A 26,192-nucleotide genomic window follows, 5' to 3' on the forward strand; every position below is an offset into this window, starting at 1 on the left:
AAATTCTTAATGACTTTCAAAACAATCAAAACACATAAACACTGAGAAATGGATTGACATGTATTAAGTAAAATTGCCAAGGCGTATAAATTATATTTATTCATGAATATATATTGTGTATTATATTTACACTTATAAATTTTGTTCGTTAGATATATTACATTAGGAAATAGAATACTGTCTCTGTGCAACAAAATGTCGCAATAAAATGTTTTGCTCTATGTACTTTAGACATCAGGTCTTGTCTCTGACATAGAGGAGACATGCTATCACCAAAACTCAAGACAACATCGCTTCTAACTTATGTAGTATGTTATAGCTCTAATAATAATAATAATAATAATAATAATAATAATAATAATAATAATAATAATAATATTGAAGATGATTCGTCGTCGTCGACGATGAGAGTGAGAATGACAATTAGCATGACAATAGTTTTTAACATATGTACATGGCCAGATTGTTTTGTTGGGGAGGTGTATTGATTAAATGATTATATCGAAATGCGTCTGCATTAACATTAATCTCATTTCGAAATGGCGTTAATGGATTTATTACACAATTCATAATCACACAATAAGTTAACTGTGATAATGGATTTAATTTATTACATTAACTTAATATTATCACTTATATTATTATTGTTGTTGTTGTTGTTGTTGCCATCATCATGCCCATCATAATTATCATCAACATCTGCTAATCGAATTCTACAACGCTAAACTTTATTGCTCCCAAACAATCACAACTTATGATACATAATAAAAATTATTCGCATTTATCGATTTATTATCATTTTATTATCACATTATTATTATTATTATTATTATTATTATTATTATTATTATCATTATTATTACAACTACCATCATTATTGTTGCCGTTGTTTTTGCTCCTCCTCCTCGTCATCATCATTAGCTTCTTCTTTTTCTCCTCGTCCTCGTCCTCGTCCCCGTCCTCGTCCTCCTCCTCCTCGGCCTTCTTCTTCTTCTTCTTCTTCTTCTTCTTCTTCTTCTTCTTTTTCTTCTTCTTCTTCTTCTTCTTCTTCTTCTTCTTCTGCTTCCTCTTCTTCTTCTTCTTCTTCTTCTTCTTCTTCTTCTTCTTCTTCTTCTTCTTCTTCTTCTTCTTCTTCTTCACCTCATCATAAAGCATTATATGCCTTCATTCTCTTTGCGTATCTCTTGTTTTTGTTTCATTCTCTTTACTCCTGCCTTTCGAAGCTTCCCTCCACAAGGTCACTCGCGGCGGCCCTTTCACCCCCCTATCTCTCCTCCATATCTCAAATCCAACATCATTCTTTACGCTCTTTATCCTTCTTCATTTCTTTCTTTCCCTTCTATCACAATTATTTGTTCTTTAAAATTCCAGCATTCACAGCAAACATTTATTTACTTTCTGGAATAAAATGTTCCTTCAGTATTGCCAAAATAAACATGGAATCGTAAAGATAGAAGATTAAATGATATCTATATCAAAATAGAACATCACCGAAAATATGAAAACACATTGGTAATAGCAACAGGTGAAATCTACGTGTCACACACAAAAAAAAAGGTATTCTTTTCTACTCTTGGCACAAGGCGAGAATTGTTTAGGAAAGGGAGGCCAGTCGATTAGCTCGACCCCAGGACGCAACTAGTACTTAATTTATCGACCCCTAATGGAAGAAAGGCAAAGTCGACCTCGGCGGAATTTGAACTCAGAACCCAACGGCAGATTAAATACCGCTAAGCATTTCGTCCGGTGTGCTAACGATTCTGCCAGCTCGCTGACTTTCGTCGTAAATTATTATATCTACAGTAATCTTGTGGCTGGCTGATGCAGGTTCCAGAAATTTCTTGCTGAACAGCTGCACAGATGGTTCATTTGTAGTGATCCAATATTTTTCATGTATCTCAAGCCTCTCCATCAAATCGACATTACCTGTGCAGATGCGCGGTGTGCAACATTTCAGCTGTCGAAGTGATAGGAAAGCAGTCTGAAATGAAATGGTTGTTCTTCTTTTTTTATCCCCCTGCAGAACGCAACATGCCGCCCAGTACAGTAATCGAAATCGCAATCTCACGATTGTCAGTGCAATACTCTTACCACTAGGCCACGCAACAGCACTTTACAGTAACATAGACATCATACAAATACTCAAATCTAGTAGTAGTTATTTTAGTATTATATTTAGATGATAACACCAGTTACCAACAAACAAATATTTATTTTAGCGCTGAGTGGAAACAATGATTTTTAAGTCTATAATACTATATTTCTGTAATACTATACATCTTATTATTCTTCTTCTTCTCATTATTATTATTATTATTATTATTATTATTATTATTATTATTATTATTATTATTATTATTATTATTATTATTATTATTATTAATATTATTATTATTGTTATTATTATTACTACTACTACTACTACTTCTACTCGTTTGTCGTTATTGATTTTTCATCTTGAATTATTTTTTTTTTTACTATAAAAAAAAGAAAACCTAGTTTGACAAAGTTATATATTGATATTTATCTATGTTAATTTTTGTAGCTATAGATTTGATGTTTTAATATAATTTCCTGCAACAATTGTTTGCTTAGAAATAAGAAACCTTCTAAGAGGCATAATGGAAAAAAAGGATGGTGGAGGAGAAGCAAAGCAGAAGGGAAAGTTCGTGCATGCATCAATAGACAAAGGAAATTGCTTTAAAAAATATTTAAATATAGAAAGAACGAAGAGAGACTAAGTCAACCATTCTGAGTAACGGGTCTAAAACTGGTCGATTTTATAGAATTTCCTCAAGAACACTTCAGTAAATTCTTTAAAAGTTCTAAATGGTGAACACTGAATTAAATAGAAATGCTATTTTTCAGACACACGTGTCTGTATGTATGGTATGTTTATATGCACATATTGGTAAGACACGTGGCTTTGAGGTTAGAGTGTTAGATACACGCTAATACGGCTATGTGTTCGGTTCTAGGACCGGATAGCATGTAGCGTTCTTGAGCCATGCATCTTAGTCTATGTTACACCAGTCTACTCAGCTGTAAATGTGTACCTACTCAGTGCTTGAGCAGTCCTCTCTCTCTCTTTCTCTCCCTCTCTGTATCTCTCTCTTGCTCTCTTTCTCTTTCGCTCCCTCTCTCTCTCTCTTTCTTGCTCGCTCTCTTTCTCTCTCGTTCTCTTATTCACCACCTCTCCCTCTATCTCCTTCTCTTTCTCGCTTTCACTTTCACTCTATCCAGCTGTCACATCCTATATGTTCTTCTGGGCCAAGGACGGCCGGGCTCAGAGGGCGCCGCTGTCTGCTCCCGACTGCACAGGCAATTAAAACAATCCGCAAAAACAGGTTACACAGAATCGGGTTCATACTTGCTTGCCAGTGACGGATAAGAATGTACGTATATATAAAGTAAATATGTGGAGTGAGTGCGTATAGATATGTGTGTACATCAGTCTGCATGTGTAACTGTGAACTATGATGTAGAAATGATAGTTGACACACACACACACATATACAGGCGCAAATGCATGAGCATACAAAGATACGCATCATAGGTGAACAGAATGGAGTAAGCGGAACAGCAGCACAAATGAGGAGGGAAAGTGTCGCTGAAGAGGTCACAGATGTGTGAGGAAAGGTTTCTGGAAAATAGACATGAGTTAAAATAAGAACAGTAATAAGCGAGTGTAGAACGAATATATATAGTGTGTGTGGTTATTTCGTAAGAAGAAAAAATATGACCATCCCGAAATACAACGATATTTGCATCTATATATACACAAAGCTGCAGGTATATGAATACACTACGTATATAATGATATCTCTGTATGTTTGTGTATCTGTGATTGATTGATTGATTGATTGATTGATGGTACTTACGAACAGAGCTAGGAGTTTTGAGGCTACACTGTGTGACAAGAAGAGACAAGCAAAACAGATCACAAATCCTTAGAAAACGAAAGAAATATTTACTTGCTAAGCTCATTAACAAGTTAAACGACAAATCACACAGATTGGTCGGCACACAGATTGCTAAATACAGAAATTTATTGAGGGCTATTGAGAAGGAAAGAAGCAACTTTAACGTGTTGCCGTGAAACCTTTCTAGAGCAACAGAAAAATACATAATGGTCTTTAATATCGACAGCATGTATAATTATAATTGAATTGGTTATGGCAATGGTGAGGCGGTGAAATAGGGCAGGATACATTTCTAAAATGGGAAAGAACTTAACTGATTGTCTCCCTTTAAAGGAAATTATTGTACGCTGCGAAATATATAATATCCGATTATCAGCCCAAAATAGCGAATAGTTCATGTGATAATAATCACAAATATTTAGGGAGTGAAATAAATGTTAAATGAGATGAGATAAAAGAAAGACGGAATTTATTTTGGACATTTAATATACGGCACGTGCCATTGCAGATTCCCTCTTTGTGGAAGGACGCCATATTTGTTTTGTTCATCCATTTAAATATAACGCTCGCTCCGTCTTCCAATCGTGTTCTTCTTTGATCATTTTTTCCTTCTTATTTATTTGTATTTCTTCTTACTATCCCTTTCCACAACTGGATTTATTTCTACGAAATTTCTTTTTTTAAACAGCGTAAATCTACTTAGCAATGTACACCACAATTATGACAATAGCGCGAAGCAAAATTCTCAGACCATACAAGATCAGTGTGTTTGTGTGTGTGTGTGTGTATATATATATATATATATATATATATATATATATATATATATATATATATATATATATATATATATATATATATATATATATATATATGATCTGAATTTGGAAACTAAGCATTTTGTGATTTCAGTATTTGGCTTCTGGAGATATTGGAAAGGAAAGGAACAGAGATTTCATACTGGAACCAACTGGAATTCCTGAATACAAAACGAACGGAAATAAAAATTGAAGGTTTCGTTTCCGATTCAACATAATTAGGGATTTGGCGTTTGAGTACTTCAACGTTTTACTCACGAAATAAACATATATATTAATTAGATATCTGCATAAACACCTACAGGTAATACTTCCAAGAGAAAGGGTGCGGTAGAGAAGGAAAGATCAGCCTCTTTCTCATTATATACATACATGCATACATGTATAAATACGTGCATACATACATACATACATACACACACACACACACACACACACACACATACATACATATATATATATATATATATATATATATATATGGGTAGATAGATAAATAGACAGATAGTTACACACGCAGGCACATGTGAAGAGTTATATATATATAATGTGTGTGTTTGTAGTTATGTTTATATCGGAGATGTACAAAAGTAGACGTGTAGAGATTTTATGGCAATGTTCTGCTCGTCATATATATATATATGTGTGTGTGTGTGTGTGTGTGTGTGTGTTTGTGTGTGTGTGTGTTTGACCCCCACCATCGCTTGACAACCGATGCTGGTGTGTTTACGTGCCCGTAACTTAGCAGTTCGGCAAAAGAGACCGATAGAATGAGTACCAGGCTTACAAAGCATAAGTCTTGGGTTCGACTTGTTCGACTAAAGACAGTGCTCCAGCATGGCCGCAGTCAAATGACTGACACAAATAAAAGAATAAGTCAATAAATTCTCTCCTTTCGCCGAGCGTCAAATTATTATATTTCTTGCGCACGTCCTCTCCTTCGTTTAAAAAGATATTTTTTTCTTTTTCGTTTTCCTTCTGTTTTTTAAATTTGTGTTTCTTTGAATTGACTATCCACTGGATTACGTCACCTTTTTCTTCTTTCGCAGTACGCCATTTCTCCCCCTTTGGTTATATATCATATAGTGGTCTGAAGAAACAGAAATAAAATGTTTTGCTCAGGGCACAACACGCTGATGAGTATTGAGCTTACCATCTTACGATCTAAGCATAAACGTATGTGTGTGTGTGAGTGTGCGTTTGTGTGTTGCGTTTGTATATGTATACACGTTAAGCCATCTTTAGCTGATATCACATATTCACCTTCATATTTGATATATTTAGCAGACAACAAGAACTAAAGCGGAAGGAACAAGGTTAGTGATGGCGTACATGTTACGTCTTTCTATTTAATTATTTCTTATCAAATAGCCGCCTCTGTCAACTACTTCACTGGCATACTGACATTGTTATTATGTTGCAAACGACCAGTAAAATGACGTTGGCTGTGACCAGGTCTTGCACAGACACGTGACTGTTATATGCCTCGATAATAGGTGATTATAAAGATAATTGTCTTGCGTAACATATTTTGAATTCTTCAAACATATTCCATGTTTTATCGCCTAGGTTTTGTTGCAGCCCCTAGGTACTTTGTTTAGCATGACCTCTTTTAATACGAGTAGTCATATGTCACTGGTTTCGACAAGCAGGTGCGTGTTGCATATGACAAATAAGATACACACACATATCTATATGTATAGACACACGCACGCACGCACACACACACACACACACATACACACACACACACACAAACACACACATACATACATACATACATACATACATACATGCATACTAGGTTGGATTCTTCCGACTATAATTCTTCAAGGTGGTGCTCTAGCATGGTCGCAGTTTAATGACTGAAACAAACAAAAGATAAAAGATACACAGCATTTATTCTGTTTTACTCTAGGCACAAGGCCCGACATTTGGAGGGAGGGGAGACCAGTCGATTAGATCGTCCCCAGTACCCAACTGGTACTTAATTTATTGACTCCGAAAGGATGAAGGGCAAAGACGACCTCGGCGAAATTTGAACTCAGAATATAAAGACAGACGAAATACCGCCAAGTATTTCGCCCGGCGTGCTAATGTCTCTGCCAGTGGACCACTTAATAACTGAAAGTGGCGTTTATAAAACGTTATCCCGTGTTCAATGTTACTGGTGTACAAACGGATGAGGACCGTTCACTGTTCAAGAGAGGATGCCTCTCCAAATTACTCCAACCAGATGTAACGAGATCATTTTCGCAACTTATACTCCTCTATTTTACAATACTGTTGCATATCGCTTTTATCTTTGCTTATCTGTTTACAGGATGTTGGATTGGAATAACTGTTACATCCTCAGGCCTCACTACAGAAACAATGACAGGATATTAGTTTCATTGTTTGGTAAAAGGCCAGCATTTCCGGAGCAGCGGAGTAAGTCGGTCACATCTGCCTCTATGATCAACTGGCACTTTATCTACTGCGAAAGGATGAAAAGCAGAGTCAAACTCAATAGGTACCGACGGACGAAATACCGCTTAGAAATTTGCTCGACGTGCGAACGATTCTGCCAGCTCGTCGTTTACAATGAGAGGATATTAACGATTGAATTCCGCTGAAGATGATTTTGATTATTATCGGCTCTGGCAGCTGTTTTCTTTAATAAAGACTGACTCGAAAATACGAAACTCCAGTATTTCTTTGGAAACAGATATCCATTGACTAATTGCGTCGAATTAAAAAGCACATATAATATATATAACAAGAGGGAAAGTAAAGAAGAGATACATTTTCTATCAGAGCAATGAGTTTTTGGCAGACAGCCTTAAGGAACAGATCTATACTATGGTTAATGGAAGCTACCAATTAACGACATTATGTCAACTATATTCAATGATCTAAACAATTAAATGCTATTCGATTAAGCTGATTAATGTTATATACTTTGTTAGAGCTTTTTTTATTATTATGCTGTCATACATGTGAAAGCACGTGGATCAGTGGTTAGGCCAGTTGCACACACGAACCTAAGATCGGGGGTTCGATTCTCAGACCAGCTGCGCGTTGCATTCTTAAGCTAAACACTTCATTCCACGTCGTACTAATCCTCTGAACTGAAAAATGGGTGACATTTTTTTAAAGTTTTGTCCTCTCTTATTGGAATTGAAAAAATTACTTCACTTCGGGAGAGCATGCCTCACTAACTGCTATGGCGACCGAACACACATGTTGAGCCAAGCTACGAAACTTGTTCGGAAGTGTCTCGAGTATTTATAAGTATTTATGGCTTTGCATTTTGCTTTCTTGTGGGTATGTATAAATACCTTATTTATTTTCTATGTATGTCCTGTTGAAGACGGTAAATCCTTTTGCGCAGATCTAGAAATTAGCTAATCCGGGGCTATCTGTTTTATTAGTTGGCTTGTTGCATCGAATTCAACGCAAAACACGTGTGTTTGTGACTTTTTTTTCAGTGGTTAGACGATTTATCGCCTATTTCTAAGCATATAAGCTAGAAATTCTTTTTTGTAAGCCCATATTATAATTTATATATATATATATATATGCGTGTACTATGTATGTGTGTGTGTATGTGTGTGTGCATACCGTATAGTCTCAGCTTTGGCCTCTGTTTCTTTAGCATCATATCATTGAATTTATTTCTTTTCCTCACTTTTTATGTGGTTCTACTGTATTTTTATAAACCGAGATTCCATACCAATGACTTTACTGAATCTCATGAATTATATCAAAATGAGTGGTTTTGCGTATGTAAAACGTATAGTTTGTGGTCAGGCATGGACGTGACCTGACGAACAACTGATACCTGGATGTTAGGTAGCAGTTCGGTGGAATGACATACGTATCCTAGATGTTGTAGATGATCGGGTTTGAAATTAGATAAACAACAAGAAGTTCAACAGCAACACGATAAACATCAACCACTGGAGATTGCTGATTGTCACCTCATACTTCATTTATCTGTAGTTAATCTGGTTTAGCATCATAGCTAAAGATTTCATTGTCGGATGGAAGTGGAATGGCGAAAGAAAATCGCTTGAATTCCTCTTTCATTTATCTGAATCAGCTCTGTCGATAAGCTCTGTCTATTACGCTTATGCAAATAGCTCTTCTTTGATACTCTAATACATACATACATACATACATACATACAAATATATATATATATATATATAATATATATATATATATATATATATATATATATATATATATATATATATATATACGCACGTGCATACACATACACGCATAAACACACACATACATGCACACACACACACACAAACACACACATGTCTTCATCAACTTTCAGCTAGAGAGTTGCCGCCATGTTAGGCGCCACTGTTAGCTTTGCTGTATTTCCACTACTTGAAACCACCTCTGATATGTGGCACTTCGTGAATGAGAGATTTTGGTACTGATGCCCTGATCTGCGTTTCCTGCTGGGAGGTAGGTTCATCAAGAATTTTTGACAGGAAGTGATTCCGTTTTTGCTTTGAAGACACCTTCATCGATCCCCTGCAGGTCACTCAGGGTTTTTTTTTAGGAGGTTATTGAAGTGATGTGAGCTCATGAAACTCAAACTGTTACAGTAACTGGCCTTGTATCTTAATGGCGACGTTGGAATATTTGTCACTATGCAGTGGTGCACCGTTCTACGTTTCTGTGTAACGTTCAATGCTACAGTTTGGGTACAATCCTTCCAGAAGTTTACACAGAGGTTTACACATATCACCGCATATCTTCCCTGCCTTCGTTCTAAAGAGAAGAGTCTTAACGTTTTGAGCTTCTTCCATTAGCTAACATGTTTCATTGAAATTATTTTCTTTATGCTGCTTCGCTGGATTGTTTCCAGTTCTCCTGTTAATTTAACATTGTGCGGTGACTATCTTTAGGAGCAGAAGTCTAAGCAGATGAGGTTATATGTTCTCCAGAGAACCATAATGGTTTCTTGTTCTCTCGTTCTTAAAGCTCTTTACATATAATACATTTGATATACCCGTATAAACCCGTATACACCCTGTTCTTAATGTCGCTATCTTACGCTGCTTGCTATATAGATTCCCCCTTACTAATTAATCATTGTTCTAGAATCCACAAATGACTTAATCATTAAATACTGAGACATCTGTTTCTTATTAGCCGATTAATTTCTCGGAGACGTACTTATGCAGTGGCTATGAATAACCATCATTGAAGAGATTGATAGACATCTCACTAACGAGGTGTAGGGGATAAAAATCGTGCACCATTATTCATTGATAATATAAATGTCCGACTATCCCGTGACTGTTCAATTTGTGAATGCAGGTTCATTATTTACTCAACAGGTTAGAAAAATACGCAAAGTGTAAAGAATATGCTTCTATGCTACATTAGTGGATCCTCCTCTAGATCTGTAATTCTTAAGATGAATTATTTATCTGGAATATTTTCTGAATCTCGTGTGTGGTCTTGCTTTTTATTTATATTCTCTATATTTCACTAAAATACAGTTAAATTAAGCTTATTTTTCCCTTTACCGTTGATGTGTTTTATTATTTCTTCTGTAATAGTTTCTTTCGGACGTCATTCCATCTGCAAGTAATATCTTTTATTCAAACGGTTTGCAGATATCAATAAAATATAACAAATATGCAATGTCTTTGCAGTATCACCCTAGCTTATTGTGGTGAATTGCACTAACCATGGCACCTATCCATTGTGAGTTAATTTGAGTTAATTTGTTAGATGTCTTTTACATACAACCATCACCAACACCACTTAAGGTGGAACGAAACGTGAAATTTTCCCGAGAGCTGATCGACAGCATGTTACTTTGGCATTATTTTGCACAGGAATAAGATGTATATGATCAGAGGAACCTTTATTTAAGTTTCTAAAATGTAATTTACTTTTAATCAATAGTAAATTGAATCTCTGGAGATAATGAACGCATGCAGGTGAAAACTTGCGTCTGGAGAAGCAATATTTCGATGAAATGTTTGTATTTTGTTTTTGCTGCGCTTTAATTAAACGTTTCTTTTGTTGTTGTCATCGTTCGTCGTTATTCAAATCTCTCACTAACCATACATTTAACCTCAACTTCCTATCAATGTCTCTTCTTAATCAGTAACATACATTACTTTCTTAGTATTCTTCCCCACTAATTTATCGATGCTTACCAATGAGTTCTCTCCACGTATTATCACAAACTGTTAGCATAAAATTATTGTTAACATCAATCAATGCAATGGATTTTCTGCTTCTTGCGCGTAAACTATGTTTAATTTCAAGAGCGGCAACTAAATTAATTCAAGGCACATGTTACTTAATAACCAATATAAACTTGACTAAACACTTAGGATTACTACTTTAGTTTACAAGCATTTGTATTTCTGCCACAATACACTAACTTGTTTCAATTTACAGGATATGCAAATTATAAATTCGCTCTAAATTATAATGTTTCTGTTTTAATCACCGGCATGCAAACAGCGATCAACAGTTTCGCACATTTATTGAGGTATTTGTTGAGAAATTTAAAGACATACACAAAGTTCACTCTGAGATAAAACATTTTTATGACGTCGGCAAGAATAAAGATATCAGATTGCAACATGTAAAATACATCGTATTATCATTTACAATTCTTTCATAACAATGTGTGTGTGTATGTGAGTGAGTGAGTGAGCGTGTGCGTATATATATATATATATATATATATATATATATATATACATTCAACCACATGCGTCCACATTCTGTCCCACTCTGAGGCACCTTGAGCAAGTGTCTCCTACTATTACTTCGGACTGACCAAAAAGCCTTGTGAGTAGATTTTGTAGAGGAGAGGAGACTGATAGATCGTCGCATGTGTTTAAGTATTTATGTGTTCATATAGGTGTGGCTAAGGTGTGTGTGTGTGTGGGGGAAATAGAGATAAATAGATAATACACACACACACACGCACACACACACACACACACACACACACACACACACACACACACACGCACGCACATAACTGGCAGAAACGTTAGCACGCCGGGCGAAATGCCTAGCGGTATTTCGTCTGCCGCTACGTTCTGAGTTCAAATTCCGCCGAGGTCGACTTTGCCTTTCATCCTTTCGGGGTCGATCAAATAAGTACCAGTTACACACTGGGGTCGGTATAATCGACTTAATCCGTTTGTCTGTCCTTGTTTGTCCCCTCTGTGTGTAGCCCCTTGTGGCTAGTAAAGAAATAACACATAACGTTGATAACTTTGATAAGTTTCGGCCAGTAATAGCAGCACCTGGTAAACTCATATATATATATATTTATATATATATATATATATGTATATATTTATATATATATATATATATATATATATATATATATATATATATATATATATATATATATATATATGAAAACTAATAAGACTTCGTAACTGTTTATCACGAGTTGGATATTTTTCTTCCAAAAACAAATATCCAGATCGATCCTAAAATATGAAATTTGACAGACCTAAAACCAATAGTTTATTATATATTTCCTGTAGGTGTCACTGCTATACTGAGTGAACTCGCGACACCAGAAACTAGTAAATAAATGCAAGAAATAAATAAATAAGAAAAAATTCATACGTTTTGAATTAGACTGGATCAGTATATCTGGAGGTCATATAAATATTAATGATATAACACTTGTTAATATCCATTCAGTAACTGCCGCTGGCCAAGTGATGACTTCTTCACACTTATGTACGGTGAAAATGATTTTTTTCCCCTTCTTTTATTCTCATTGAGCTGTTTTCGAAATGAAAGAACCGAATAGCCCAGGCAATAATAGAGCAGGCACCAAATCGATAAGTCGTTGGTTCATATCATGTCACCGGTACAGTATTTGGTTTGGATCCCAAAACATGATTTTGAAATTAGTTGTAAGCAAGCCGTTTCTTTCTTGAGCGGGAAAGCTGTATTAGTAGTAGTTTTATCTTCAGTGTGGAATTCCGGCCGAGTTCAAATTCTGTATCGCTGTTCTTTAAACCGCAGTTTAATTTCATTGAACAGATCTATCAATAATTGCGTTGCAACGTTGCTCTTCCTGACTTTTATTTGGCCATAGGGCATCAATAAACACATTATTCATTGTCTTATCCCACGTTCGAGACGCTGAGCGAGCGTTGCGATTTAGTTGGTACATCGAGTAAGTCAATCGATGGCATGAAACTCACTCAGCCATTTTTTTTTGTGATTTTTTTGTGATTATAATAGGAAGACTTATCAAGTAACTTGTAAATCAGAGAGAGAGAGGGAGAGAGATAGAGAGAGAGAGAGAGAGTAGATAAAAAAGAAAGGAAGAGAGAGAGAGAGAGAGAATGGAGACAAATGCTGTGCCAGTCCCACGATATGAACCAGCATGTCCTTGGATTTTTCTCGGAGTCATGTCGTTGTTTAATTACGAAATTAAATGAAATGGAATAGAATGAAGAAATGAAACGAAAGGAAAATATGAAAATGTTTTCACTGCGCATGAGTGTGAAAGTGTTATCACATACCCGACGGCATTCACTGACTACATATTAACAAGTGTTATATCATTAATATTTATGTGACCTCCAGATATACCAGTTTCACTCTAATTTAAACCGTATGCATTTATTTTCTTTTTTCTTATTTAGTTATTTCGCTATATGGTCCTCATATTTATTTATTTATTTATCAACTTTTCGGTTTAACTCGTTCACTTAGCTTAGCAGTCACACCTACGCAAAATATGTCATAAAATATTGGTTTTTTAATTCTGCCAAGTTATGTTATTTGAGATTCGTCTGCGCAAACTGAAATAAGACGAATGCGCAATAGATTTATACTAACTCGGTAGCGTTCTAGTGGTCATCATTATCATTCGTTCCCTTGTAGTTGTTGTTAGTTATTAAGAGAATCGTCTTTGAAGAAAGCTCTGATGAAAGTTTTTTCTAACCGTGACCATCTCTCTAACTAATGGTCAATATATCGAAGCATCACTTTGTTCAATGTGACCCGCCATATCTTAAATGGCGGTGTAAGAATTGTGGTTAATCTCGTAACTACATCCAACCGTGTTCGCAGCCACACAAAGACCAGCCGTTGTCTCACAGATTTCTGAATGGGAAACAAGCGAGTTATGATGTCATTTTCCGAAGAAGTTTTTAAATTCAGGTTAGACACAACAATGGGTCATTGGTCCTGCAACGGGGACGGTACTTTTACTGCACTTTCGAGCCTACGATCTTCCACAGAAAGGAACACAGAAAGAAACTAACAGAGAAACAAGCAGAGGAAACAAAGCTTTCATATATATATATATATATATATATATATATATATATATATAGGTACGGGAGTGGCACCTTGCTTACCAACCACATGGTTCAGGGTTCAGTCCCACTGCATGGCACCTTGGGCAAGTGTCTTCAATTATAACCTCGGGCCAACAAAATCCTTGTGTGTCGATTTGGTAGACGGAAACTGAAAGAAGCATGTCGTATATAATTATATATATATATATATATATATATATATATATATATATATACATACACACACCTTCATACCTAGTATATACATATGTATATATATGTATATATATATATATATATATATATATATATATATATATATATATATATATATATATATATATATACATACATATGTATAAAATAGGTATGGAGGTGCGTGTATATGTATATATGCATGTGTGTGTATATATGAATGTATATACACATACACAGATACAAATGTGTTGCTGATATGTAGTCACTACAGAGTAACGTCCCTTGTACCCTTCGTACAAACAGCATGTTCGCTGTAAACAGTCTGACAGGCTTATAAAGTCTAATATAGACTAATGTACATGAATTATCGATCGAACGTCCAATGTTTTGCTGAGATTCCTAATATAGAATTAGCATAGACATTACTATAGTTGTACTGATGAAACAGAGTACATTTGACTGTCAGCACACACACACATGCACGTATATATATATATATATATATATATATATATATATATATATATATATATATATATATATATATATATATATATTGTTGTACTTGGGGATGGTCATATTGCCAGTTTACCCAATATATATATATATATATATATATATATATATATATATATATATATATATATATATATATATATATATATATATATATATATATATAAATATATATATATATATATATATATATATATATATGTAATGCATAAGAGCAGCAAGTCCGGGGTGGGGATAACTCGATTGCATATTCTATCGATCCTTCATGGGATGAAAAGCAAAGTCGACCTCCACGAACTTTGAACTCAAAGCTTACCACCGTTTGTGTGCGTGCGTGTGTATGTATACATACATATATATATATATACATATATATATATATGTATAGAAATAAATATATACACGTTCATCTATCTGTCTGTCTACCTTCTTTGTGTGTGTCTGGCTATTAACTGGAAAGTTGATGATTCGGGTCCTCTTAGGTGCGATATCTTTCACATTTTATATGCGTATGAGTGGCTGTGTGATACGAAGCTTCACTCCTGAACGCAATTTTCCGGATTCAAGTGTCTTCTCCTGTAGCCACATGCCGACAAAAGACTTGTGAGTGGATATAGGACGCGGAAACTGAAAGAAGCTGTGTGATAACGGTTTAGCTGGTCGAAACCTCGGAGTCACTATTGACAACATTCTTGTATAAAAATAATGTATTTGAACTCTATTATAGCATAGATTAACCCACCAGATTTATTATTATTATTATTATTATTATTATTATTATTATTATCATTATTATTATTATTATTATTATTATTATTCAACATTTGATAGCTTCAGGGAAATTTCTACTGCATTACCTGCTATACCTCCTTGTTGATGGGGTGTGTGTAGCATTGTGTGTTCCATTTTGTTGTTGGAGGGGTGCTAACACTTCCCGGTATTTGATTGTGTCAGCTTGTTTTGTTATGAGGCGACGTGTTTGCGTCGTTCGTTGTTTGTGTTATGCGAGTAGTGTGCTTCTGTTGGGACAGCCTGCTAGTTGTTGTTTATTTTATTGGCGATTTGCTATGTAGTGTGTATTGATATGAGAAACATTCATTGAGCATATTTAAGAAGATATACATAATTTTAGTTATAATTTAGAGAAGACGTCCGCATGGAAAAGCAATAGTTAAGTAACTCTTGCTATGTTTAATATAGCAAACATTAAAGATCTAATTAATAATAGTTATGTGGTGAAGAAAAGACAATGTTATCTCCATGACTGATATAATTTTAATGAAGACGACAAGTAGGGGACACGACTCCCTAGGGCAATAGAGACATCACTATGTATGTCGAGATACTGAAATGTTGGCTAAAGAGATCGATAGTAAATTAATAGTCACAACGGCCATTTTGATTCGTAATTGCTAGTATCATGCCAAAAGCATAATTGTTACATTATGGCAAAAAGCCAAAACGGTTCAACACACACACATACACACACAGACACACACTCTCTCTCTCTTACACACACACACGCACACACACATACACGCACAAACACATGCATTCACGGACACACGCCCACACATAGACTCTCTACACTTACACATATATACGCATACTTCATATCATATGAATATAAATGAACTGGTTTATGATTATAAAGTCTCTCTCTCTCTCTCTCTTTCTCTCTCTCTCTCTCTCTCTCTCTTTCTCTCTCTCTCCCTCTGTATATAATATATATACATTTATATATGACTATGTTTATAACTTGCAAATAAATAACAAATTTATATTTATATATATATATATATAACATATATTAAAACCATATCTATATGTTTGTACATAAGCAAAAACATATACGTGTGTGTGTGTGTGTGTGTTTGTGTGTGTTTGTGTGTGTTGTGTTAATCTGTGTGTGAGAGCCACCGGTACCGCTTTGAAACCAATATCGGTGTTTGAAGTCGACTCTTTGTCATGTTGCGAGTTCGTTATTTGTAGTTTATAAGTTTTCTTGTATAAAGTAAAAAGTTTTTCACTCTCGCCTTTCATTGTATTTAGAAAGTGACTCAGAAACAAAACAGCCAACACATACACAACATATACACGAATAAAAGATTGAAAACGAATAGGGCAATCGCTATAAAATTCTATACGATTAATTAATTGCACTAAATTTATTAGAATTTTTTTTACCAGGTTGCCATGTTGGAACATTAAATCGACCTCCAAGAACACAAAGAATATTTTTCTTCGTGGTTCTATGTTCAGATTTTTACTTATCTATTGTTGATCTTGTTTTTTTTTATTATCGTTAGTGTTGTTATTAGATGTGCTGTTGTTCCTGTGACGTTGTTTTTTTTTCTTTGCTGTTGTTAAAATAATAATAATAATAATAATAATAATAATAATAATAATAATAATAATGATAATAATAATAATAATAATAATAATAATAATAATAATAATAACAACAACAACAATAACACCAATAATAATAATAATAATAATAATAATAATAATAATAATAATAATAATAATAATAATAATACTTCAGCTTCTGTTAGCCGGAGCCTACAGTACAAGACACTTGCTCAAGGTGACAGGCAGCGGGACTGAACCCAGAACCATGTAGTTGGAAACAATGCCTGAGTATATGAATAATATATACATATATACGTACATACATACATGCATACATATATCTGTGTGTGTGCGTGTGTGTGTACAAGATGGGTGTACAACCGTCGACCGTATTCCCACAGACGGCACTGATTAATCTCGAGCAATAGAAAATGCATTCACCATAGGTGCCACACCGTGGCACTGACCTCGAAACCTCGTGCGTTTGCAAAAGTTATATAAGTCCATCGATGTGCCTTTCTTTTTAACGATAGGAAAGAACTGGCCCTCCGTCCGTTTCGACGATAGCTGTCCCTATTGATCCGATCAACGCAACAGCTTGCGCGTGATATTAACGTGCAAGTGGCTGAGCCATTCACAAAAGAACGCACCCTTTACCTAATTCTCGGTGGGATTTAGTGTGACTCAGAATATGAGAAAGCTAGCCCACTCGAATTACAGGTAGTATACATTTTTGACAGCTGAGTGGAGCGAAGCAAAAGGAAAACAAGGCATCTTGCTCAAAGGCACAACGCGCCGCTGAGAAGAGAACTACGGCCTTTATGACCGTAAGCTGAATAGCCTAACCGTTAAGTTGCGCGCCTTCAATTGAACGAAGGAAAAGCGATGCTGCAGAACGTTTCTGGGAATAGCATGTGAGGCAAAGTACACGGGACGATGCGAGTTCGAAGTATTCTTTCGATAATCACATGGAAGATTTCTTCTTCAATAGACTGCCTCGGGCCTTGAAATATATTAGCTAAACCTGGATGTTTATGTGCGCAAGATTTGGTATTTAAGGAATTAAGAGACTGTGATCGAAATGATTCAAGGATTTACAAAATTCCTTGCCAGAGGCGGAATTTATGTAAGGTTGAAGACAACCATGGAATGTAGCCACCACCACCACCACCACCACCTGCACTACCACCGCCATTACCACCACTACCACCACTATCACTACAAAAAACACCACCAATGCTACCAGCACTATCACCATAACCTACACTGCCATCACCATCATCACTACTGCGACGACGACTACCACCACCGCCAACAATAACAACACCACCACCACCAACAACAACAACAACAACAACAACAACCGTAACAAATATTTATTTTGTCCACGTGATGCTGAAATTGATAAAACGACTGTTTCATTAAATATTGACCCGTATCAATATCGAACGGTTCGCGTTTAGTTCTATTCCATTAAGTTATTCAGCGTTGTAATTGCTGTTGTTGTTTAACCATATCAATCGTCACTGAATTAATCTATAATCCAACCGTGCCCATCCACTATTGGTGTATGTACAGCGTACACTGAATCACATCCTATGCGTTTCTTTATAGAAGACGGTATAGTTTGATTTGAAGGTTATTTTGCTGTTATTTCTAACAGATAGAGCGACCTGTTATAGGTATCTTACGATGGCTCGAAGCACTGTCAGCTATTGTTGTTGTTATTCCGTCCATGACCCTTTCATCATTGATTTAGTCATTGTGCATCTTGGACTACATTATGCAATATGTTATTCTTTTCCTTAAGTTGCTGGAATGTGATTCAAGGAAGGTTTCACTGCTATTTCTAGCATGATCACTGTCATCCACAATATTTACTCACCTCAGTCATAATAATGACGTAATATGCTTCTATTTAAGACCTGCGGTTTTATACCTTTAATGTGTTGCGAATCTTGTATTCGAACACGGATAACCCTCATCTAAAAATAGAATATCGTCAATGAATTCCCTATGTAAAATCATGGTTGAGAAGATAAGAAGTCTCGGGTTCAATACCACTGCGTTTCAACTTGTATTTGGTCAAATGAGTCTAAAGGAAATGCGGTAGAAGGACTATCTATGGAAAACCTCACGAGAAAAGCCATTAATTTTTGGGGCAGAAGAATTTATTTCATACACAGTTTAACATCATTGTTGGTCATTGGTTATTTTTATGTTTTGTTGAATCCAGTCTGATTAAAGAATTTTCGTCAGTTTCCGGCGTTGGGATTCCTTCCAGTCACCAGTATCAGAGGCCTCGGAAAACTGTCACTGGTGCCGTAATACTTCGTCCAAGTCAACTCTTAAACAAATGTTGAAAAGTATCAAAAAAGGAAAAAAAGGAAATTCTATCAAAATTGCTTTAGATAAGACATCTGCAACTACATTCCTTAAACAAATCACCAGTTCCACAGAAAGAAAATTATGTGATCTTAAGAGATTTACCACTTTTCCAAGCGAACTATAGCATTAATCAAGATATTTATATCGATTCCAAGTTCCCTTGGATCCAATAACGAACGAAGATATTTGCCTCATTAAACTCTAAATTCAAATCAGGTTGTGACAAACGCAAACGGAATAGTAAAAGAGAAAGAATGAAGAATTTACCAAAATCCAACAAGAATGGAGATAGATAACGTGATATTACCTTTATGGGAATGTTGAATGTCAAACCTTAATGACTGAGAGAAGTAAGGTTGTGAAATATTCATCTCTGATGAGGGAAACGCAATGAGGAAGAAACCAAATAAATGTGCTTGATGTGTCGTAGTGATGATGAAGTTGATAAAACAATGATAAACGAAACAGGAATTAGTTTGGTTGTGAAACGTCGAGTATTCATTAGATACCAGAGGATGGATGCATCGATTCCACTCTGTTGAGCATTGACGTATTGCTTAGAAATGTGATTGCTGAGAGACTTAACGAAGACTACGTTACTAATGCTGTAATATTGAATTTCATTGTTTTAATATATTCTGTGATACTGTAGGTGGGGCGTACTACTCGGGAAGGGTTCATTTCGATTGCAGTTAAGGAATTAAGAACCTATCATTTATCATTTGTATTTCAAGTTAATGTTGTAGATTACTTGCTGTAACCCGATAGGAGGGTTCTTGGCATCTAAGGTTACTTGTTGTAGCCCGATGTAAGGATATTTTTCTTTTCCAACAGTCTAGTATGTTGAGTGCATATGAATAATAATAATAATAATAATAATAATAATAATAATAATAATAATAATAATAATAATAATAATAATAATAATAATAGTAAAAGAAATAAAAATAAAAGAAATATATCAATATTTTGCGGTCCTTTCTTCATTGTCTTCTATTGAAGCGACGTTCTTTGTCCAGCTAGACGTATCTAAACAGATACCATGTGCGCTATTAGTTTAGTAGCTTAATCATTGGATAGCCGCCATGATGGACCAGCAATTAAACTCTTTATAAAGGTTTAGCTGATTAGATAGACCTAATTATCAACAAAAACAAATAGTGAGGTGATCTACGGATTAGGAAGGTAACCAGGGCGGTCGTAATTCTATACCTACGTATATGTATACGTACACATAACTTTTTCAGGACAGAGAGAAAAATCTCTTGGGTGGTCATTTTCTTTCGTCTAGCAAAGCTTACATAAGCATCTGCTACGAGGTTCACGACTGTCTGCCTGGGTGCATACGCAGAAGTACTTTGTAAATATAATTTTATTTCATAGAACAAAGAACTACAGAAAGATAAAAAGCAGCTAATATTAATAACTTCAAAATAGATATTTTGATAAATTTTTGTTAGTACTCCCTCTCTGTCTGTCTGTCTGTCTCACTCACTTTCTCTCTCTCGCTTTCTCTTTATCTCCCTCGCTTTCTCTCTGTCTGTTTCTCTTTCCTGTTCTCTCTCTCTCATTCTTTCTCTTTCTCTCTCTTTCTCACTCTCTTTCTCTCTCTTTCTCTCTGGTATTCTGCCTGTCTGTGTATCTCCCTCTCGTTCTCTTTCTCTCTCTTTCTCTTTCTCTCTCCCTCTCTCTCTCTCTCTCTCTCTCTCTCTCTCTCTCTCACACACACACACACACATCATACATATATGGATTTAAAAGATTTTACTCACACGCTCAAACACACATACACAAGCTTTGACCCATACACGTATATAGTAACTTAAATATAGTCTTTTCTACACTAAGTCCGAAATTTATCGACCCGGAAAGGTTGATAAATATATATACATTCACACACACATATATACTTTCATACACACATATACAAACATATATACATATATATACGTACATACATAGAGGCATTTGACATATATTTCTACCGTGTAGACTTTGGCATTCCTGCGCCCTTAATTATAATTATATTTTTATAATTATATACTTCAAAATAAATTTTATCTATACGGTCATTTTTTTGTACGCTAGCCACTGGTATAATAATTTTAATGATTATATCCTCAATTTATAAATATACATGTACATATGCATGAAAACACGCACACACATATACATGCCCACACACAAAAGTTCTCTCACAGTGTGAAGATTATATAATTTATAGTTCACACTATTACTGTCACTGATTCTATCCCTCGGACGCACACGCACGCATATACACATGCATAAGTGTATAAACATGTACATGTTCATTCATGTATATGTACATACGCTTAGACGAAGGTGTATATATATATATATATATATATATATATATATATATATATATATATATATATATATATATATATATAGATAGATAGATAGATAGATAGATAGATACATACATACATACATATATATACATATATATGTATATACAAGCCTGTATATGCATATATTTATACGTGTGTTTTTTTTTGTGTGTGTGTGTGTCTATTCGTGTATGCATGAATACAAAATATCATCGAATTTCATCGTACATAAAATATATCTTCTTCCTGATACGATGTATTTCCCTGGCTCTTATTTAAATAGGACCAATGTTATAATTCATCGATTGACCTAGTTACATATGATAATCCTTTGACCTGCTGTCACAGAGAAAGCCCGCTTTGCTTATTATTGAGTTTCTTCACACATAAATCAAAACAGTGCAATACAATTCGTAAAACATGAGAAACTAGTTCACCATGGGAGGAGTTGTGTTATGAAGTTCAGAGCGGAACACAACGTCAAATGAATTACCGCTATAGTTCAACAGATGTAACGCCGCAGCCATTATCGTGTGAGATCACGTGATCTGATCCAATTTGGAAATGATTTGCTTAGATCGTCAATAAAAACATATTCGACGAGGTTTAAAGCGGAAGTTTGCCAACTTCCAAATATTTCAGTTTCTCAACATCAAATTAATTTTACAATGCACCCACATTTTCTTTCTTCTCTCTCCCCCCCCTCTCTCTCTCTCTCTCTGTCTCTCTCTCTCTCTGTCTCTCTCTCTCTCTGTCTCCCTCTCTCTTTCTCTTCTGTCCTCTCTCTCTCTATTTTTATATCTGTCTCCTCTCTCTCTCTGCCTTCCGTTCACTCTTTCTTATTTCCAATAAACAGGCGTACACGTACATTCGTGACCACACAATATATACAGAGATACACACATAGACACTCGCAGATATTAATGTATGCATATATATATATATATATATATATATATATATATATATATATATATATATATATATGTATGTGTGTGTGTGTGTGTGTGTGTGTGTGTGTGTGTGCGTGTGTATGTGTGTGTGTGTGTGTGTGTACATATATATATTTGTGTGTGTATATATATATATTACACACACACACATACACACATAATTCCATATAACTGTATTCTAGCCGAATCGTTCTCCTAAACAAAAGTCACGTACTGGCTGTAGGTCAGTCGTTTCTTAGTCGATTGATCTGTGAATCTTTCGCTACATTTCTCTAGAATTTGGAATCTGTTCTCCGTGACGTCTTTGTTCTCTCTGTCTATGCGTCTGGTCTTTATATATTTCTGTTGGCAATGCCACCGGTGCCGGTAGCCATGGTTGTGTAGCGTCCATCTGTCCAAATATGTACAAGTGCAAGTATGTGAGTGTATGCACCTATATTCTGGTTGTTATATGTCCGTGTCTGTATGTATGCGTTTGCACTTATACACCGACAAATCAATGCTTTGTCTAGGCACACGCAACGCCAATGCAGTTACACACAGAGAAAAACCCATACACAAACGCACTCATACAAATACTAATACTTATAAACACGAAATCACACATATTTAGATTTACAGTGATCTTCAAAAACCTATGTGCTACATATTTGTTTCTCAGAGGAGAACGAGACAGACGCATACACATTACTACATTTGTAATCTCACCGCCATTAACACCTCTGCCTCCACATATAGAAAGGCGAGAACAACAAGCGGTGCATAGAATGTCCCTCCCCAACCGTAATATCTGTTTCAACAGATCGTTTCACATGAAGAAACTTGGGAAACAAACATGAACAAAAAAAGGAAAAGTGTATATATATATGTGCGTGTGTGTATATACATACATATACATATATATATATGCATGCATGTATATATGTATATATATATATATATATATATATATATATATATATATATATATATACACACACACATATATATATATGCATGCATGTATATATATATATATATATATATATATATATATATATATATATATGCATGTATATATATATATATATATATATATATATATATATATATATATATATACATACATATATATATATATATATATATACATATATATATATATATATATATATATATATATATATATATATATATATATATATATATATATATATATATATATATATATATATATATATATATATATATATATATATATATATATATATATATATATATATATATATATATATATATATATATATATATATATATATATATATATACATTATACATTTTCATATATATATAAGTATATATGCATATATACATACATATACATACATACATGTGTTTATATACGTACATACACACACAAATACATATGTATGCATGCATGTCTATATGCATATTAGTGTCCATGTACTTGTAGACCAAAACAAAGAAAATATATAAATAAATACTACATCAAACACGAAATTCCAGAGAAACTCCATAGCTGTAACATATCAAAACAAGATGTCTACCACTTACAATACAATTTATACAAAGTGGAACGAAAAATCTTTCTACAAAAAAATTAGCGGAAATGTGATAGCTTTTACCAAAAGTTATAAACACTTCCTACTCACACGCATGCACATAGACACACATACACCCACCCACACGCTTATATAAGTCTTGTTTGGTTCTCAATATTGGTCTATTGAGAATTTGAATCATTATGAAAAGGTATGCTTCATACATACAAAAACAAACACTCCGTCTGTTAGGACGACGACTCTTTCAGTGACTATGATCAGGGAAGCAGCTCGTGGAATTAATGTGATAGTGGCTGAGTACTCCACAAACTCGTGCAGCCTCAATGTAGTTCTCAAGGGAGATCCGGCGTGATACAAAAGTAACAATGCTAATCCTTTTTAATACAAGTAGACACTATTTTTGCCAGCTGGGTGGACTGGAGCAACGGAAAATAAATGATCTTGCTCCAGAATACAACGTACCACCGATAATCTATCTCATGAACTTACTATCGTAAGCTGATCACCCCGACCACTAAGAGAAACGCCTCCACTATATACATGTGCATATATATATATATATATATATATATACATACACACGCACATATATATATGTGTATGTATATATATATATATATATATACACATACACACGCACATATATATATGTGTATGTATATATATATATATATATATATATATATATATATATATATATATATATATATATATATATATATATATATATATATATATATATATATATATATATATATATATATATATATATATATATATATATATATATACGTATGTATGTATATATATGCATATGTTTGCGTGTCTGTGTTTGTCCCCCATCATCGCTTGACAATCGATGTTTGCGGTTCGGCATAAGAGATCGATAGAATAAGCAGTAAGCTTAAAAAGAGTAAGACGAGAGAGAGATGAAAAGAGAGAGACAGAAACACATACATACACGCACACACACGCACATATACACACACGTACACACATATATGCATATATACAATTGTATATATATATATGTTCACATCTGTATTTATCTGTGCGTGTGGATGTATAGGTGTATGCACACATGCATACACGTACTAATTCCTACACTGTGCACTCACACACACACACACACACACACACACACACACACACACATGTAGGATTATCATTGTATTAACGCCAGAATTGGCAATTTCGAAATTAATTCCATGTTAATAAGAGTTCGTCTTATATTCGGAAATAACTATTTCAATCTTTCTTTCATGTTCTGCACCATCAAAGCTAAATAGAATTATTAAATTATTAACATGATATCGCGGCACTCCGTCGGTTACGACGACGAGGGTTCCAGTTGATCCGATCAAAGGAATAGCCTGCTCGTGAAGTTAACGTGCTAGTGGCTGAGCACTCCACACACACGTGTATCCTTAATGTAATTCTCGGATGAGATTTAGCGTGACACAGAGTGTAACAAGGCTGGTTCCTTTGAAATACAGGTACAACAGAAACAGGAAGAAAGTGAGAGAAAGTTGTATGGAAAGAGTACAGAAGGTTCAGCCCCCTGTCGGAGCCTCCTGGAGCTTTAGGTGTTTTCGGTCAATAAACACTCACAACGCTCACTCTAGGAATCGAACGCGTGATCCTAAGACCGTGAGTCCGCTGCCCTAGCCACTGAGCCATTGCGCCTCCACATTAACATATATCCCTCCAGTGTACAACGAGTGGTCTTTCGATGATTCCAGTAACATATGACTTTGCTCTATTTTTTAAAATTATTTTTTAAAGTTTTGAGT

At 34.7% G+C, this 26,192-nt stretch overlaps 1 protein-coding gene across 8 annotated transcripts in view; it reads right to left on the reverse strand.

Annotated features, from left to right (window-relative positions):
• Positions 1-26,192, reverse strand: part of LOC106878636 (QRFP-like peptide receptor) — a 123,267-nt gene that overhangs the window by 47,843 nt on the left and 49,232 nt on the right. The window lies entirely within an intron of this gene.

This window comes from Octopus bimaculoides, chromosome 16 (genome assembly GCF_046866305.1).
Source record: "Octopus bimaculoides isolate indiv1 chromosome 16, ASM4686630v1, whole genome shotgun sequence".
NCBI lineage: Eukaryota > Metazoa > Mollusca > Cephalopoda > Octopoda > Octopodidae > Octopus > Octopus bimaculoides.